This window comes from Antechinus flavipes, chromosome 6 (genome assembly GCF_016432865.1).
Source record: "Antechinus flavipes isolate AdamAnt ecotype Samford, QLD, Australia chromosome 6, AdamAnt_v2, whole genome shotgun sequence".
Lineage (NCBI taxonomy): Eukaryota > Metazoa > Chordata > Mammalia > Dasyuromorphia > Dasyuridae > Antechinus > Antechinus flavipes.
In genome coordinates, this window is record NC_067403.1 from 164,453,448 (window position 1) to 164,471,022 (window position 17,575).

The 17,575-nt window shown below is 37.1% G+C and overlaps 1 protein-coding gene across 3 annotated transcripts in view; it reads right to left on the reverse strand.

Moving 5' to 3' along the window:
- The window catches only part of SHROOM3 (shroom family member 3), a 232,504-nt gene that overhangs the window by 147,505 nt on the left and 67,424 nt on the right, over nt 1-17,575 (reverse strand). For all 3 annotated transcript variants that reach the window (XR_007948130.1, XM_051965075.1, XM_051965073.1), the window contains exon 3: nt 12,076-12,180. The gene's annotated coding sequence lies outside the window, so the exon portion shown is untranslated. The remainder of the gene's footprint in view (nt 1-12,075; nt 12,181-17,575) is intronic.

The window sequence follows — 17,575 nt, forward strand, 5'->3', positions numbered from 1 at the left end:
ATTCTTTTCTTTTTTATTTCAGTATTTGGTCTCTCTGGTTTGGGGAAAAAGAAGCATTAGCAAGGAAAATGAGCTCTATGTCTTTTCTTGTCAATTCTTACAGATTTTTAGACTTGTCATATGTCCATGATTCTAATCGTCTTTGAATTTTCTAATGATGAAACACACTACTCCTGTCAAACAGATTTAAATGACCTTTCTATCACACTTAAAAATTTTTTTTAATTTAAGGCATAAAACAAACACTTTTCTAAGATAGTAAATAAAAAAGATAATTGTATGTGAAACTGTAACTCACTATTCACAACTTGCTATTCCTTTCAAATATGCAACAAAATTATCATGTAAATTTATCTGTCACACTCTTAAAGTATTCCCTGAAAAAAAAATGAATTGTACCTCTTCATATATGAGTTTACTAAGGGCTCTCAAGTACAGATTCAGGGGCAGGAAGTTCGAAAGGGGAAAGAGTAATCCTCGAGAGGAGTGACATCAGCTTGTTCTGTATCAGTAGGCCAATTACCACTACCATAATTCACCCTGATTCTCTTAGCTTAAATTTTAGTCACTGCTTACTCAATTGAGATGAAAAAGTAATAGAACTTAATCTCCCATTCAACTCTGAATGGCCTGTAATTTAATATCAGTGTTAATGAATAAGATCCACATTATTCCATCATTCCACAAGCATTCATTGAGACTATTTTCATGTCTATCACTCTGATGGCAATCAAAGGGCCAGGGTTACCTATTTAAAGAATCTGGGTTTAGTGGAAGAGCAGTGGGGATTTTGCCCTCCAGGCTTTAATCCTGCAGGTGCTAAGAATACATTTCAGAACTACACAGAATTATCTATTGAAGAAGTGGCTATATTCCTTCCCTCCTTTTCAGCCCATTCAGGCAAGTTTTGTGTGTGTCTTATATATATAGGGTTTAAGCTATTAAAGTTTGCACTAAGATTTCTAGAACACTTTGGATTTATATACTGGCATAATGTAATAATAATTATGCAGAAAGGAGTCAAGTGCAGTAGAAATTATGCTATATTGAGAGCCAGAAGACTTGCGTCCCCATCCCAGCTCTCTTGCTTCCTACCTATGTGACCTTGTGCTTTTTTGGGGTTCGGTTTCTTCATGTGTGAAATGAAGAGGGATGGATTTAATGTCCTCCAAAGCTAATAGGCAAATAGGCAGTTTTTAAAAATCCATGGACTTTCTTTTGGAGCTAATCAAATTTTTTTTTTAACCAATAGCCTAAACATAACAACGTCACAATTGATTCAAGACAACTCCAATATACTTGGGATGGACAATTCCAAATGCATCCAGAAAGAGAACTATGGAGGCTGAATGTGGGTTGAAGCATGAATTTTCATTTTTTTGTTTGTTTTTCTTTCTCATGGTTTTTCCCTTTTGGGCTGATTTTTCTTATACAACATGACAAATATAGAAATATATTTTAAAGGATTGTACATATTTAACCTATATCAAATTACTTGCTGTCTTGGGGAAGGAAGAGATAAGGAGGAGAGGGAAAAATTTTGGAACACAAAATCTTACAAAAATGAATGTTAGAAGCTATTGTTATGTGTATTTAAAAAAAATAAAATACTATTGAGAAAAAAATGTTACATTCATGGTACATCTAGTATTAATACTTAATTAGAGCCCCCATCATCTGAGAAAGTTCAGGACACTTTTTTTCCCCTTTTTCTTGCTTTTTAGAAAAAGATTTCAGTAATCTAGATTTGTGATTTCATGGGTATCAGCAACTTCTGGTGAGAAGCTTCTCTCCACTACACAGATCAGTCACACTTGTGTAAAAAGAATCTGTCTGGGTTCACACAGCTCTTATGTGCAGAGGAAAGAGACGGACCAAAACCTTTTCTCTAAGCCTGATTCCAAATGGACTTTGTCCACTTCACTGTACTTCATTTGCCTATAAAATGCCAATTTTATAGGCCACAATTGACATTTATCATAAATGAGGCCACCTTGCAATCTGCTTACAAGCCTGAGATGATTTCCTGGAATGTTTGTACAACAGGGGAAGTTATTTTCCAGCAATTTTTAAAAAAAGATAGCCTAATTACTTTCACAATCAAGGCTCATTTCCTTGTGCTAAGTATCTACTCTTAGAAATATCATTGTTTTTTCTTTAGTTAAAGGTCAGATTTCAATATTTCTCAAACTACAAAATCCAAACTTCTTCCATCTTTAAGGCAACACCTTAAAAAGATGGATTCCCAAGATTTATTTAAAAAATTCTCATTGATAAGCCCTGGTTTTAGTTCTGAGTAAGTAAAGGCACAGAGTCACTTTATGAAAGTTTAAATTCTGCTTTACTTCAACAATAAAGTTTCGGGTTCCCACTAATCTAGGGATGGAGAAAACAAATGTTCCCACTTATTAAATTAGAACCCCCCACAAAGTTTCAATTTGAATTGGGAGAGGGTTGGGGTACTTGCAGCAATTATGAAAGAAAGAGATTTCTTCTCTTGTACCAAGGGTGTGGTACTGTTTGGCTTCAGTAATTAGTCCATTTATAAGTTAAACAAACAAAACTCCAGCACCAGTCTCCTCTCAGGTTTCGTGACTCCTTGCCAACCACCCACCCAGCTAACTAACAGCTACGTGGCAAGCCTGCCACTCATTGATATGCTGGTATGGCAGAAAGCCCAACTCTTTCTCCAACATAGGCACTGCCAGCTTTCTCATATACTGCTGGATAGTTATAATAATCTCCATTAAGCAGGGAATTATTGACCTAACCTATTATTATGACTATCCTAGGTCATCTCCTAAGGCTTGTTATCATAAGCATTACAGGTACTTCAATTACTAGTTTAACCTGGAAATGATTAGAGGGGCAGGGGAGGTGGGAGAGCGAGAAGGACGAATCAATAGATTGCCAATCTCACACACCAAAAGTTCTTGATCTTTTCTTATGCATTGGGATCCTTAGATAGTTGGTAAGACAAATCTAGAGACTCAGAAAAATGTTTTGAATGCATAAAATAAAATATTTAAGATCACAAAAGTAAACCAATTATACTGTAGTTCAGCTGTCAAAATATTTTTAAAATATGAAATCCTGAAATCTATCCATGAGCATCATGGACTCCAAATTAAGAATCTTTGCTTTGGACATTACTTTTTTTCCTTTCCTTTTCTTTCATCCAATGGATTCCGTGAAGCAGTTAATCCAATTTTGGGGGAAAGCCAGATTATCCTTTAAAGCAATGACTCAAAGATATACAGCACCTGTCTCCCAATGAGTTCAAAGGACTTTGTACAAAATATCTTATTGCTTTTTTACAATATCTATGACCTAAGCTAAGTATAGCTTTTATTGTACTATTTTTCATTGAAGAATGGAATAAGGTTGAGTTTTGCTTTCTTCTGCCACCTGGGATGGGAGGAGCAGTTTTCCTATTTGATTTGGAGATGATTTGTCTTAATTAACTCTACTTTTTTTTTAATCCCATCTGCTCCCAAGAATCATCTGAGTTTTTTAATAGAGGTCTTAATGCCCTTTGATCCATATTTCAATCTTTCAAAATAGCACCCACTAATTGGACTGGAAAGGACCACCTGAGGGAGAATATCAAGGAAAAACCACATCATACACATGACAAAATCAGTTGTGGGCTTGAGAGGGCAAGTGAGGCAGGTAGGTGCAGTCTTCAGTTCAGAGAGGCTATTATCATGTGATTGCATTTGTAATCCCAGCAGCCAGGATGCTTATGGTCATTGCTGACTACTACACTGTTCAATACATCATTTTATATGGTTAATTTTTATTTTTTTAATGCTGGAGAGAAAATTTCCTATAGCAATCAATGCAAGATCCCCACTTCCTACATAAATTACAGTTTTAGAAAGATGTCAGTATCAATGAGGACCCAGTGACCTGCCCAATATCAAGCTGGACTCGAATCTAGCTCTTACTCTGAGGTGGTCTCTCTGTCTCCTACCGCTTTTCCTCTCTGAATTTGCGTCTAATAGGTATTTAATAAATATTAAATGAAGAAGAGACCACATTAAACTGGTATATAATAAAGGGAGCAGAACCAGAAAAACAATTTATGTGACAACAATAGCATTTTAAAGGAAAAAAACCATTTTGAAAGACATTAGAACTTTAAGGAATGAAATGATCAACTAGAAATCCAGAAGACAAATGATGGAGTTTGCTACCCTCCTCTTGACTGTAGTGTGTTGAATACAAGATGCAGAATGAAACATATATTTGGGACATAACCAATGAGGGTATTTGCTCCCCTTATGCATATTTGTTATGAGGGTTGTCTTTTTGTTATTGTTGTTTGATGGGGGAAGAGTGAGAAAGAAAGAAAATTAATGCTCAATAATTGGGAAAAAATAAAATAAAAAACCTTAAATGTTCAATGCTATATCTCTAGCACACAGTAGGTATGTTCTAACTTATTACTGATTGGCAGAAAAATTGTTCTGCCTTTAAATTTTGTTCCTTTTTAACTCATAATTGATTCACATAATGATTTAAAGTTTGCAAAGTTTGCAGAACAGTATAATTAGGACCATTTCCATAATATTTTCTTACTTTAAAGCATACTCTTCTATATAAAACCTAATCTGTTGCTTTTTGGAAAGCTATCCTGGGAATACCCAGGGTATTATTTCATCCTTTCCCCTCAGATTATGTTATCCCAGCAATAAATTCTACAGAGATGTCCGGGGAGGTGCCCAAGACCTGTAAACACATGGACACGGTTTCTAATCAAAGGGAACTTTTCAGAGCAGACCCTTCCTATTATGTTTCTTCTAAGATTACCATGACTAGTCTGGAGACCCGACCTAAATCTTCTGGTGATGAAAGAGAATGAAGCCCACCAAAGCTCTCTTGAAGAAATTTATGGGAATAAGTTCCTCCAGGTACTTCTTTGTTAACAATGATTTCTTTGTCCATGTTGAATTAGATATTTTTTTTCCTGCACATGAGGTTAAGAATTTCAGGTGCCGGGTCAGAGACCCCGACTCCCTAAGGTTCTTCCCATACTCCTTTAAGCCACAGGCTACATAAAATAGTGAAAGAAGGCTTGTTTCTGTTGTGTATGCCAGTTCTGTAAGTGCTAAAATCATCAGAGCCAACTAGCTATCCCAAGGGATCATTGATGTGAAATGCTCTAGGCAGGTACTTCATTATAATAGCAAATAATAAAACCTTTCTTGCAAGCAGCCTTAGAAGCCTGGTCCTTCAGCGTTCACTTTATATCACATAGTACTAGAATGTTCAGAACATTTCTGTAATTTCACAAATGCATTTGTTGTTATTAAATTGTTTCAGTCGTGTCTTGGCCCTGGTGGGGATTTTCTCAGTGAATTTTTGTGCTTTGCCATTTCCTTCTCCAGCTCATTTTGCAAATGAGGAAACTGAGGCAAACAGGTTGAGTGACTTGTTCAGGGTCACTCAGCTAGTGTATGAGACCAGTTTGAACTCAGGAAGATGATTCCTCCTCACTCTAGATCTGACACTCTATGTACTACGGCACCAACTACCTTCTTTGTCACTTTCTCAGCCTCAGTTTCCTTAATTTCATCATTATCATCATCTGAATAATTGGATGAAATCACAGAATCATCAGAGAACTAAGTTATTCACGAACATTTGCCTTGCTTTCTCTTTAAGAAGGTCAATTCCTCAAAGACAAAGATTGTCTTCTTCCTAAACTCCCTTTGAATTTCCCCCTTACTCTGAGTTGTCAACTTTGTGCTAAATCTAAAGTGCTATTACGTTGATTGATGCTACAGGAAAACAGTAATGGCATATTCCCTCCTTTTAAAGTTTTCCTTTCCCTATCCCCCCAAAAACATAAAACTAGATCCAAATCTGTTTGATATCTCAGCTTTAAAAATGATCAGTGGCAGACTTTGTCCTTTATGTTTTCATCAACCCCTCCCTGGAGGACATTTCATTCACCCTCTAGTTTGTTTCACATCTGTCCATCTATTTATTTAGGTCAGAGACAATAATCCAGTTTTACATTTGGCATGGAGCCAGTGCCACAAGGCCATTCTATAAATGATAACTAGCAGCAGAAACTGTCATAATGATGGCAATAAATTCATTCTTATATTTGGTGTTCTTTTGATATATCAGGGGCTCTTAATCATAAATCCATAGAATCCCACTGGAAGGATAAATATTTGGGGATAAGAAGAGCGAATGTAAATCAATCTTTACTTTCACTACCTGCTAAGTGAAATTTAGCATTTTCTTTGATTATGAATGTAGACAACAAATCTCTATGCTAGATTCTATCTAGTTCTTGAATCCATGAATGCGAAGTATAAGGTGTGCTTTAGCTATAGGATATCCAAGTCTGGAGAACTCCAAAGAGTCTAGAAGCAGCCATTTCCTTAGGTAGACTTATTCAGCAATAGGCTAGGTATCCTGGGGGAAGTTTATGACACAACTTTTCTTCTTGGGACCTCCATAGGGTGTGACCTACTACTATTACCCACATACTTTGCCTTGATTCTTCTATCTCTATAAAAAGTACATAAAGGTTGTCTCCCTTTAGGCACACAGGTGCATGTTTACTTGGCTTAACTGCGGAAACTCTCCTTCCTGTGAGTGGGTGGTTCTGGGAGGGGTGAGACAAGAATCTATTGGGCTGAGTGTGTCATTCTCAAGGAGAGAGGAACAAGTAACTGCAATACATGGACCATATCTGTATCTAGTGAACATAGCATTAAGCTGGATGGAGTCAGGTGATTGGTATCGCTTTTCATGTCATACTTTCTTGTCCTGCCTTTGGGCAATTTTTAAGGAAATATGGAGTAATTTTTAGATGAAAAATTTCCTAACAATTAGACCCAGCTAAATATAGACTCCCGCTGCAGGAGATTGATGGGATATGAGTCCCCACAAATAGAGTTTTTAAGTGAAAGCTTAGATGAATCTTTGTTGGACATGTAATTGGCAGGATTTATTATTCTGTTTTGACATTCAAAATCCTTCATAACCTAGACCCTTTCTACTTTTCTAGTCATCTTACACCTTACTCCCCAAAATAAACCAGCTTCTTTCCTGTTCCCTAAAACAAGACACTCCATCTCTCAGTTCTGTGCATTTTCACTGGCTGTCCCCCATGCCTGGGGTGCTCCCTCCTCAACTTTGCCCCCTGACTTTCCTCAGCTTCCAGCTAAAATCTCACTTTATATAAGAAATCTTATCTAATCCCTCTTAATCCTTCTTTTTATTTATCATCTCCAATCTATTCTTGTTTGTAAGTAGTCATTTAATATCATGTTTTCCCCCTCTTTCATCAAGCTCCTGGCACATAGTAGGCACTTAACAAATGCTTGTTGACTCCAAAGTCCTTTGCTTACTCTTAATATTCTTGCCCATGATCTGGTATAATAGATTTTGCCTTCATTCCCCCACTTGTAAAATGAGGTAATGATAAGAAAAAGCTCAAGAATGGCACAATGAGATCATCCTTATAAAGAGCTATGGGTAGCTTGGAAGAGATGATGTGCTAGCTACAAAATGTTATTATGAAGAGCTATATCTTTACCATTTTAATTCCAAGGCCTGGGCTTTCATGTTTATGTGCTTTTGGCACATTACCTTCACGGAAGAGATCTGGATAATTTGTGAGCCTTGAATATCATCTTTAGAATGGATCTAGCACATGTGAGAACACCTGTGAGCTGGAGCTGGCTACTAATCAACCCAATGTTAGGTAAATATAAAGAACAACTGGATTGGATAATTTCCCATTCAACGCCCTTTACCTAAAGTCTTGCTACAGAGCTCAATTATACATTAGCTTAAAGACACAACACACACTCAATTCCAATAAAAATCCAAGTCTTTGGATCAGAATCAGAATCTAGAATCAGAAAACCCATTCAGATAGCAAATTCCAGGTGCAAATAATTTAAAGGACACTAGCCTAATGTCTACACAGAGATTTTTTTTTCTGTATCTTCCCAAAAGATGCATAACTCTATGGCCATTATAAAAGAAAAATGCTCCTGATACTCTGGAAGGTGACAAGACACCAGAGATTTATAAAATAAAGGGGTTCAAATCTGAACTAACTACAATTGCCCACTCAGAACAAAGAGTCTCAAAACTGGAGAATCTATTACTGCTTCCATGATGCAACCTTTGAATCCACAATGAAAATATCTGATTTTAAAAGTATCTGGCTGGAAGTAGGCAGACTTTTTTTTTTTTTTTTTTTTTTTGGAAAATCAGCACAAAGTCTGTTCAAGGTGACACTAAATGTCTTATTTAATCCTTAGGCATTCAGTTCTAAGGAGAATTGTTAGTACTTCCAATAAAAATCAAGCTGAAAGCTGAATAGTGTTCATTTGCCTCTGCCTTGGTTCTCCTTCTGAAATACTTTGAATCCTTCCTTCTCCCCCTTCCACCAGAATGTCCGACTTACACATTCCGCCGCTTTCTCCTGATCTGGGATCCAAGTCTGGACAGCACCAAAGCCAGGCAGTCTTCTTTACCTAGTGCCATATCTAGGTCAGGCCGGCAACAAGAAGCAGTGAGTGATCAAGAGGAAAGTGGCCCAGAGCAAAACGGAAGAGGCTCTTACTCATCCCAGTGCAACCTCAGTGTTGGCACTGAGTGATTAAGAAAACAAAAATCCACGGGGAATGAACACCACCCTTTGGCTTTGCCTCCTAGCCAATTTGCAGTAACAGGTAGTGAGTGAATGCTGTGAGCGGAAAAGGGAAAGCATTCTGAGGATGGATGATGAGCTGAAAAATAACAGAGTATGGGGCAAGCTACTCTTGCCTGGCTCTTCCATTTCAGAATGGGCTCTGTCCAACTCAAACACCCATTAATGGAATGGAAGAATCATGTCTGAAGCATTCTGCATTACTGTCTTATGTGTAGTATTATGCATTCTGGTTGGTTTGGTTGGACGCTTAGTCAATCTCCCTGGGCTAAATACAGGAGGTTTTCTTTGTGGGGAGGTTGGTCATGACTGTCTCCAGTGAACGTAATTGCTTTGGATACTAGATTTACAGCTAGAAAGGACCTGAAAAGCTCTCTAGTCCATGCATTCCTTTTATAGAGAAGGACATTGAGGCCCAAAGAAATTAAGTATCTTGCAACAGAGAGCATCAATGCTTGATTTGGCTTATAATTGTATCTTCAGAAATCCCCCAAAGCTCTGAATCTTGCAAATTTCTTTTTTTTAAATTTTATTTTATTTAATAATAACTTTGTATTGACAGAATCCATGCCAGGGTAATTTTTTACAACATTATCCCTTGCACTCGCTTATGTTTCGTTTTTTCCCCTCCCTCTCTCCACCCCCCCTCCAGATGGCAAGCAGTCCTATATATGTTAAATTTGTTGCAGTATATCCTAGATATAATACATATTTGCAGAACCAAACAGTTCTCCTGTTGCACAGGGAGAATTGGTGAATCTTGCAAATTTCAAGGGTATTTTCTTGGTACCTTATGACAGGAAGCATCAAAAGAAGGAATAAGGACCCTTTGCAGTGCTTGATTTAGCTTATAATTGTACTTTCAGAAATCCCCTAAAGCTCTGGATCTTGCTACTTTCAAGAATATTTTCTTGGTGTAAAGATTCCCAGTTAAGAGTTGGAGAATATTTAAACTTTCTTCTTTACCTCCAAGAGCTAATTTTGATTCTACCTAGCTATGTGCATATCATTACAAAGTAGGACTAGGAATTTAACTGTTTCACTGGTATTCTGGAGGAAAAGTCCAGGTAGTTATAGAGCTCACATAGGATATCAGATTTGGGCGAGGCAATCTGGAGTTCTAGAGTCTATATTTCTAGATCCAAGCTGGACCATAACCAAAACAGAAAGGCAGGGACATGAGTTGGAAGCACAAACCAAGAAGCTATGACTATGGTAGGCAGAGTATAGCCTAACGGGATCCTCAAACTATGGCCGTGGGCCAGATGCAGCAGCTGAGATGTTTATCCCAGGGCTATGAAGTTTCTTTATTTAAAGGCCCACAAAACAAAGTTTTTGTTTTTACTATAATCCGGCCCTCCAACAGTCTGAGGGACAGTGAACTGGCCCCCTATTTAAAAAGTATGAGGACCCCTGGAAGTTGGTAGGGGCAACCACATCAAGGATCAGACCCTAATACTGTGTGCCTGCAAAAACAATGAAAGAGAAGGGGCACAAGAGGGCATTAGTGTCTACAGGGGATCAGACCATGATCTAAACATAAGTAATCCACATTCTGGTTGACAGACAAACCAAAGTGTATCATTAGAAGAAGCTGCCAAAGGGATTGAGGAAGGAAAGGCCCCCAAATAGGGATAAATTAATTGTGTGCATAGACAACCGACTTGTCATCAAAGATGATTAATAACTGGAAAGAAAATGGCTGTGAAACAAATAAAAACAAAGCTATTGTCCACAAAAACCAATTCATTAAGCTGAATAACATGTCTTGGAACATGAAAATTGAATGGAAGTAAGTATGTACCTGCTGATTCAAAAGTTGAAGGCAATGTTCAAGCTCAAACATTAGCAAAAGAAACAACTAGAAAGAATCAATACTTACAGATGTTGAAACTTAGTTTAAAGTATCATTGTTTAATCTTCCAATATAATCTCCAAATCATTTCCTCTTTACTTTCCACCCTGCTCCTTGTTTTGGAGCAATATTCCATGTCTATCTTTGGCCATTTTCGTCATATGCTTTCTTATTTTTTCTATTTTAATTTTTCTTTAATAATGCAAACAAAAAGAAATCGTACTATAAACAACTGTAGAAATTGATTTAAAATCTTTTGTAGAAATTGCTTTAAAATTTTTTCACTTACCCAGCAGTTGAACTCTTTAAAATGTTGTCCCCCAATCCCACTCCCCAAGTATGGCCTTGATCATCAATTCTTTTCCTTAATTGTTATCCCCAGTGCTGAGCATAGCATTTGGAACTTAGTAGGAATAAGAGTTCAATAAAGGCTTTTTAAATTAAACAACAATAATAAAAACCAGGAGGACAGTGGGCAGATAGAAGTCATCTTTGCTTCCTCACCAATGTTTATTCTAAGCTAGTAATACTACTAGCCTAAATTCATATATCTATCCTTAATCTCTTTCCTAAACTTTTGGATACCTCAAGTTGGATGTCTTATAAGAATCTCAAATTCCACATGGCTAAAATAGAACTCATGTCTTCTGTCTTCTTTCCCCTCTTCAAATTCTTCTCTTTTCTCTACTAGTTTATTACTGTCAAGGGCAAAACCATCTTTTCAGTTGATCAGACTCAAATTTCAATGCCATTCTAAACTCCTTATTTATTTACCCCACATATCCATTTCTATCATCTGAAGTTTGTCATTTCTGCCTTCTTGCCATCTCTTGTATGCATTCCCTTTTCTTTATACACAGCCTAATTCTGGCCCTCATTAACTCTCACTAGGACTATTACCATAGCGTCCTAACTTTCTGACCTAATTGGCTCCCTACTCCAATCCATCCTCCACTAAATTATTGAGTTCATTTTTCTAAAGCATAAATCTGACTATGTCACCCTGCTCCTAAATGAGCTCCATTGGTTCCTATTACCTCCAGGATTAAGCATAAATTCCTTTGTTTGGCATTAGTTCTTCAGTTTATTCCTTTTCTTCCATACCAAATTCCTTTTACTTTACTTTTATCCACACACTCCATATTCTACCAATTAGCCCACTGCTAGTTCTTCAAACATACCACTCCATCTCCTTTTTCAGTGCATTATCTACCGCTTTACGTCCATCTCTGAATTCCCTGACTTCCTTTAATACTCAGCTCAAATATTGACAACTCCAGGTCTTTCCTACTTCACCCTCACCTGTTGATGTCTTCTGTCTCTTCTGGCTATAATTTGCATCTGCTTAGACTTCTACATGTCATCTCCCCCACTGGAAAATTGGGAACTATATTTTTGCTTTTCTTTATGACCCCACTAATTCGCACAATGCCTGGCATATAGTATACCCTTAATATGTCTTGACTTGACATGGCCCTGGAGATGCAAACTCAGAAGAAAAATAGAAGGACATTTTTCAAGGACAAACCTTTCTGCTGAAATTCACTTCCTCTTCAGTTCCATTCATTTGTGATCCAAGATTACTCATCTTCCTTAATATATCATTTCTTTTGTTGTAATGGGATATATTGTGCTATAAGAAATGACAAAAAGAATGGTTTCAGAAAAACCTGGGAAGACTAACATTAGTTGATGTAAAGTGAAATGAGTAGAACCAGGAGAATTGTTTACAGTAACAACAATATTGTAGTGATGAACAACTGTGAAAGACTCAGCTACTTTGATCAATAAATGATTCATGACAATTCCAAAAGGCTCATGATTAAAAAAATACTATTTAGCTCCAGAAAGAGAAGTGATGCCTTTGCAGATTGAAGCATATGTTTTTCCATTTTGTTTGTCTTGCTTTTCCTCCCACAAGATGGCTAATGTAGGAATATTTTTATATGGTTTGTATTATTTCACATGTACAATGTAATACAATGTATTATATTTCTTGCCTTCTCAACATGTGGAGGAGGGAAAGAGAGGATTTGGAATTGAAATAAAAAAATTAAGGGGAAATATATATAGTCATATATACATACACACACATATAAATACATATAAGTGTATAAATACACACAAAATTTATGTATTTGTGTATATACATATATACATATAAATTTTTTTAGGTGCTTTTAAAATATTTAATTAGGATGGGAATGGGAAGAGTCTGAATCCAATATCATCCATTTGGAGAAGTTATAGTAGGGAAACATCTCTATACTGAGAAGTACAGTCATATAGCCAGGATGCATCCTGGGCATCTGGATTTGAACCCAGACTACTTGACTGTGAAGACAGTTCTCCATTCACTATACCACAGCTGCTTCTCTGGAGGATTCTTAGTGAAAATATTACTGAATAATATATTCCAACACCTGTACCTCTGAGATGCTGAAACAATGGTCCTCAAGATACTTGAAATCTAAGGAAACCTTTGTGAGAACTGAATTTGAAGAAAGGAAACCTCAAATTCAGCCTTAGACACTTAGTAGCAATGTGTTTTGGGGTAAGTCACTTGACATTTGTTTGCTTTTGCTTTCAGATCTGTAAAGTGGGGATGATAACAGTAGCAAATTCTGAGTGATGCTGTGAGGATTAAATGGGCTAACATGTATAGTGCACTATAAGCTTTAGAGTATTATATAAATAATGCTATTGTTATTGTTTTTTTTAAAATCTGTAAGCTCTTCAGAAATAGTGTTATAATTAGCATAATATAATAAGTTTATTTGGGTATTTTTTATCCACTTAGTGCTAGTGTGAAAAGGATTAAAATGGGCAGGAATAAAGTCAGGGATCCCTTATCGGCCCCAGAGAACAGGTTCAACAGAAGGTCTCTGACCTAGAAAAACATCTTAGATCTTTGACTTGACAGTCCACTCCACCCATGGACTAAACTTGCAATCACAGTCCTGGCTTCAGTGATGCTGTTTTTGAGTAATATAGTCCAACAGCATTTACTTACTTTGTTTGAAGTCCATTATAGAAACCTATATTCAATTAATTCCTTTGAAAGGGGAAGCAGCATCTGTAAAAGATGTGCTAAGCTGAGATCTCTACATGCTACCATAGAGAGGAATCAACAGATTGGAAGATTGGATTCTGTATCTCCTCTCAGAACAGCATCTACTTCCACACATTGTAAAGGAAGTACTACATATCATATAGGATTGCTTCAGCTTTTCCTCATTATAGCTCATCCTTTGTATTGCTGTCAAAATAATTTTCCTTAAGCACAGTTCTGTGATTTCCCTACTCAAACAACTCCCATGACTTCCTATTACTATGAGGATAAAATATAAGCTTCTCGGTTTAGCTATGAAAGCCCTACCCAGTGCAGCTTATGGGACAACTCCCCACAACCTATGAGCCAGTCAAACTGTCCCTCCCCCGTGTATTTCCTACATGACACTCCATTTCTCTTCTCTTTGCATTTGCACTGACCATGTCCTCTGCCTTATCTTCATCTCACATTGTCTCTCTCTCCCTTGAAGATACAGATACATCTTCCACATGAAGCCTTTTCCCCATCCCACCACATCCTCAACTGTTAGGGCTCCCCCTAAACTACTTTATATATATTTATTTTTATTCACTTTATATTTTTCTTTCAAAAATGTCTCTACTTTATATCTAATCAATTCCAAATTGGAGTAGGACCACCCAGCATGGCATGCCCACATCAAAGAAGTTCTGTGCTCTATGAACAAAGTAGAATTGCAGTTGCTCAAAAGAAATAAACAAACAAAAAACAACAACAATAACAAAAAAAAATGTGTTGCACAAATTTAGAGGCATTTCTACTTCCAAAAGCTCACATGGACCATTTGTGCCCAACCTGTGGTAGAGCATTCCAAGCTCATATTGGTCTGATCAGCCACAGTTGAACACACTGTACCTGGACTCCAACATAGTGATGTCACTTTTGGTTCTCTCTGAGAATGAAGGATAACTATTATTTTATATGTACTTGTTGCCTCCCTCATTAAAATGTAAGTTTCCAATGAATAGGGATTTTTTTCTTCCTCCCTGCCTTCTTTTCTTTATTGCACTCAGGGATAAAGTGATTTGTCCAAGTTTACACAGCTAGTAAATGTCAAATGACTGACTCTGGTTTTGAACTCGGGTCCTCCTGACTCCAGGGATGGTGCTCTATACATCGTGCCACCTAGCTTTCCTGAGCAGAGATTCTTTTTTCCTTCTTTGCACTTGTATCTGCATCACCTAAAATAGTTCCTGACACAGAGTAGACATTTAATTAAGACAGTAACTGATTCATTAACTAGAAGGAAAATGCTTTTTCATTACCTAAAATAAGCTAAGTTTCTTTCACAGTCTTTCTTCTTTCCACATGGTGGGCTTTCTCCCCGATAACAATGATGGACCTATCTTTTATTCCATTTTCAATGGAAGGAATAAATCCCTCAGTTTCCCCAGGTCCCATTAGTAGAGCATAATGATTTGTAAGCATGAATGGTTTATGTAATAAACCTGGTAGACCCAAGTAAATGCTTGGGTTTCTCCCCCCCTCCTTCCCCCCCAAAGCTCTGCTTATGTCCCTTTCCGGGTCCCAACCTCCTAGTGCCTCTTTCTAAATTTCCTTCAATTACTTTGTTATTACTTCATATATACTTTCAAATATAGAGAGAATGTAAACTCCTTGAGGGCAGAAACTTTGTTTTTGTCTGTGTATCCCTAGTGCCTAGAGTACTGTAAACACTTCACATTTGATTAAATTAAGTTCCTATCAGCATCATCCTTTCATGTTCAATAGACCAGATGCTTCTCATATCGGTACTCTCCCACACCGTGTTTCCTAGAAATGCATAAATTTTAGCAAGGATCATCCCTGGGGATTAGGGATGAATAAAATTGTGATCTACAGGCATTAATATGTAAATGAAATTTCTTGAGCACACCAGCAAAGTGATTTTCAAGCAGAATGGTTTCCAATTAACTTTTCAGCCACTGTATAACTTGTTCTTAACAGAATCATAAATCTGGCTCTGGGCTGGGGGTAGGGAGGAGTGGTCATTTTAAGCCACAGTTAGTCTAGAGAGCTCTCTACAAAATCCTTAGCAATTAGGCCCTGATCATTGCTGGAAGAATTCTAGAATTCTTCTAGAATGCAATCTCCCTGGGCAGCCCATGCCCATTCCACTGTGATTACAATTTCCCAGCTCAGGTTCTCCTTTGGAGCTTAATAGCTGAGAACAGAGATGTAGCTGTTTAACAACTAGGTGTGTGTATTTGTGTGTTTGCCATGGAGTTTAAAAATAGCCAAGTGATACCTGACACAGGTGTTACATGGCAGGTAAGATGGAAGAATAATAAGGTACATTTGGAAATTTTATATTCTTTGCCGAAGAAAGCAAGCTTCCAATAAAAAGAGGGAAAGCATCATATTGCCTTATTTAATTGTTTTCAACAACTGCATAAAATTGTGTTGACTTGGCTTCCTGATGCTGGGATAGGCCTAGCTTCTTGGTCTAGATATCTGTGGGATAAACATGGGTCTAAAAGGGAACTTAAAAACTTCAGCATTAACAATAGTCCCAGGGAGGCCCCAGAACTATTCTTAGGACAGTCCGGGCTATGTATCTGGCCCCAGGACCAGGGTCTCACAGATAGTTTTTGTTGTGTGGAGTTTTGTTGTGGGTTTGAGCCAATTCTGAAAGGCTGGACTCTAGGAGCAAAATAGAATTGCAGTAACTCAAAATAAATGTGACAAGGGTTTTGTAAGGGTTAATGTTGAAAAATTATCCATGCATATCTTTTGAAAATTAAAAGGTTTAATTAAAAAAATAAATGTGAGATAATCCAAATGATCAATTTTGGCCAACCCACAATTGAGCATTCTGAGCTTATATTGGTTGTCATCAGCTACACTTGGATACACTATACCTTTGCTCCAACATAGTGATGTCATTTGGGTCCTCTCTGAGAATGAAGGGCAAAAACCAACAAAGTATGTATTCTAGTCTATTAACATAACTGCTCTCCTGACTTCAGGAGAACATGAAGTATCTTGAAGAATTGAAACTTGGCTAACTATTTCAGTATTGTTAGAAGAGATGCAGAAGTCCTAGATAAGATGAAAAAGAACTTCAAGAAGAAAGAACTTGTAGCAAGAGGACAGCAAATAGAAGAATATGAAGTTGAGGAGAAAGAAAAAAATCTTCTCACAGAAGATCAACCTACATTTGTTTTCTATAAATCATAAATCAACAGCAGCATCCCAAACTCCACAGAATGAACAAAATTGTGTGGCTGGACATGAAGAACTATGTAATGGGCCACAGGATGGAAGGATAATAAAGGACTAACATGGATAGCTGAGGGATATTTTCCTTTTCCTAGCATATGAGTTCTCAACTCAGAGTCTATGAACTTATATACATTTTAAAATATTTTGATAACTGTATTTCAATATAATTGGTTTCCTTCTAAATTCTACGTATTTTATTTCATGAATTTAGTAACATTTTTCTAATAAAGGATCTCCTTTAATTGACAAAGGGGCCCATGAGACAAAAAGAGTTAAGAATCTGTGCTTGGAATTTATGTCCCAATTGTGATGGAGTATTCCTCAGATCTTCTTAAGCACACTTCACATCTGCATGGGAGACCCCATATTGAAGAATAAGATTTCAGGCTAGATTTTGCTTTGCTTTCCCAGAACATCAGTTCATATCAATGATGGTTGAATTCTTCCTGCTCAGGATCATGATGTAGTATTTAATTCTTTGAAGTAGCCCTACCTGTTTAGCTTATCACTCTGCTCTTTCTGACTTAACTATTTTCATTTAACTAGTCTCTTATGTTCAAAATACTGCTGTTATCTGGGACTCCCCTCTTTCTCAACTTTCCTGTTTAGCTGGTAATTATCAAGTTTATGGATTCCACCCCCACAATATAGCTCTCTTCCTTGTGCCTGATTCTATTTCCACAGCATCTCTTTCCCCTGTTCCCCTCTCTCT